General features: G+C 52.7%; 1 protein-coding gene across 1 annotated transcript in view; it reads left to right on the top strand.

Moving 5' to 3' along the window:
* The window catches only part of ubap1lb (ubiquitin associated protein 1-like b), a 13,699-nt gene that overhangs the window by 5,929 nt on the left and 4,700 nt on the right, over positions 1 to 3,070 (top strand). The window lies entirely within an intron of this gene.

Genomic DNA, 3,070 nt, shown 5'->3' with positions numbered 1-3,070 from the left:
TCCATCCGGATTCGGTAAAGACACCATACCGCACATGACGGGGTCGGGTATGGGACCGGCGGCGGTGACGGTTATGTTCGAGTATCGGTTAGTTTGGCGCACGAACACACAGGTCCCGACCTCTACTGTACACTCATCCAACAACCAGCGTGCTGTCCTGTGCCGGTGGCCGTTCGAAGTACGGCGACGGCACCTGCATGGCAAGGTGTGTGTTGGAGGGCACCTGGTTTGCGGGGCATTTCGGTCTCATGGAAGTCACGAGGTACGACGGCTAATCTATTACAAAAGTACTAGGACTTTGTGTAGGACCTGAGTAAAAGGAAATGTTCTTTAACGAAGTTCCACTCGAGGTCGTCAGTAGCTTGTACAACTACCGAGAATGGCACATACACAGAACACCGACACTCTTCGCGACCCGTCCGCCAGGTGACACAACCGGAGACATCAACCCCAGGGCGCACCGGACACCCCAGACGACAGACCATAACCGGGAACAGACAAGAACCACACAGGTCGTCGACTGTCCCTCGTGAGGCCTCCAAGAAGGACGGCGACCACACGCCCGTACGACGACCTCCGGTCCTCCCCCAGTCGCCAGCTCCCGGTGCTTCGGACACGCAGAGAGACTGGGGAGGTTGGACCTCGTCGCTCGCTGGTGGAGGTTGTCCGTCGCGCAAAGTGACGTAGGCCGGGAGAGGTAGTGGAGGCTCAGACTCTCGGTAAGAACGACGCGTCCTTTCAGCCCCACCCGACACCCTCCGCCGCCCCCACCCCGAGGGAGTCTTCAGCCTCGTCACCGCCGACGGTCCGCCCGAGGACGACCCCAACCCGAACTTGTAGTAGGTCATCCCCCCCTCCCTGCCGACGTCGCCCTGCCCGCGTCGCGCTCTGCCTCTGCAGACGACCGACTACTACGGCGAGACGTCGGGCCGTCTTGGTCAAAGAGTCTGACTGGGGTATGACTGTCTGTCCGTGTCACTCAAGCTCGTCGAAGCGCGTCGTCAGAATTGAGTGAAACAACAGACGAGTCAATACCCAAGTCGAGACCTCTTGACCCAAGAAGGCCGACGGTCTGCGCCGAAGTAGTCGGTCGTCTCAGGACGGCGAGCGAGGGGCAGGGCGACGTCGCAGGCGGAGGGGGCATGACACTACCTACAAGTCGTCGGGGGTCCGGTCTCGGCGGACCGGTCGGCGGTGCGAGGCTGAAGACCCGTTTCGGGTGGGGGTCGGCGCGAGGTGTCGGAGTGGGGCTGAAGGACGCGTCGTTCCTACTCGGCAGAGTCTGAGCGACTTCCATACTACCTCCTCCCGCCTACGTCCTTCGTGACGAGACACCTCCCACAGGACGACGGAGGTCCACCCTCCCAGTCTCCTCCGTCGTGTCCGGAAGCAGGGCTGGGACGACTTGGGGGGGAGGGACGGAGTCGTCGACGGCGTGGTCCGCGTTCCTCGTCTTGGAGCCGTCCACGAGGGCGCACGATCAACGACTGTGTGGGTTTGACTCGGTGCTTCGGTTGTGTCTGTCGCTGGGGTGTCGGTGGCCTGCGGGTGATGGTCTCGGTTGTGCTCACTGCGCCGAAGGGTCGAAGATGCGCGTGTTCTGGTGGTATGGTGACAAATGATGTTAAAGTAAGCAAATTCAATTAAATAATAAGCAAAATGCTAAATGTTGAGAACAAGACTACAACACAAATGTGCCGTTTTATTTCATACAGTTCCATTCTGATTGAGACAGGGAAATCATCTAAACCTCACGCGTGGCGTTTCACTGTCAAGGGGGGCGATATAACGTGTACGTAATTACATTGCAAATACTGACTTGAGCCCCACCACTGTATGGGTTAGCCCTACCATAGATTACCCAACAAAAATACTCTGGCGCCGCCACTGCGTACTGGTATATGATTGGATTAGCTGGCGCTTCCGTCTACGCTTGAAAAGTTGAACTTTTCTCAACTTTCGAAGTGAGCAACGGAGGCAAAGCGACGCGACGGAACCACAATGCAGTTAGGCAAATCATGACTTCACCCCATTCAAAGTGAATGGGAAGAGTCTCCGTTGAAGCACGCAACGCTGCCGTGTGGACGGCCGTAAGTCCAAGACCGCCAAAATATAGAGTAGACATTTGCTTCCAGGTACCAGTTTCTTCCTGGGCCCTGCCGAGGTGCCATTGAGGTTGGATAAATCATAATAGGTTGGATAAATGCTCAGACTAAATTTCAATATTTGAATCCATTTCTATTAAATCTGACATGTTGAGCATGTTAGAGAACCGCTCCTTCATCCAGCTGAGAAGAGGGGCAGTCCTGTTCTCTGTGTGTTCATCAGTGACACACATTACACATTGGTAATAATTAATAAGGAATTACTGCAGCTTTGCCACTGAGGGCCAGCACAACATCGTCTCAGTTCACATTATTGCGCTGCACAAGACAGAATAATATTCCTGTCCTATTACTGTATAAAACAACAAGTATGAGCTAAACACACCTGTGTTTTAATGAGAATGCTGTTGCAACAAAACTATTTTATGAGAGAGCTAATGCTAATGCTAATGTGCACTATGGTTAGTCTGCAGGAGCACACTATAAATACAGCTTTACATCAGCACACACCCCTCTCTGCATAACACAGCACAAGTAGTCTAACTATCTACATTCAAGTCCGTCTTTAAATGTACTTTATTCTTAGAGGAATGTCCACACTTGGAGGGGAAATCCATCCAATTCACATTTCCCAAATCTTTTTGGATATTTAATCTAAAAGTAGACTGTGTAAAGTCTGCTCCTAAATCCAGCCGGGTGTAAGAGGTTCATCAGGATTAGCATGAGGAGGTCCTCTAAAAATGTCTTTCCCAGCAAAGCTGCATCTCATCTGTCAGCCTAACACAGAATCACATTTAATGAGAGTGAGTGGAGCCGCTGCAAACTGGTGCTTTCTTGATAAGATGACTGTATATAATATAATGCTTTACTTCCTGGTATCAACAAGAACCCCACCCCCTGCTGCTGGGATGTTCAGGACACACACACACACACACACACACACACACACACACACACACACACAC

Source organism: Notothenia coriiceps, unplaced genomic scaffold, assembly GCF_000735185.1.
Source record: "Notothenia coriiceps isolate Sejong01 unplaced genomic scaffold, NC01 NC01_scaffold00033837, whole genome shotgun sequence".
NCBI classification, from domain to species: Eukaryota; Metazoa; Chordata; class Actinopteri; order Perciformes; family Nototheniidae; genus Notothenia; species Notothenia coriiceps.
Note: the sequence above shows the minus strand (reverse complement) of the source record. Positions and strands in the feature narration are given on the sequence as shown.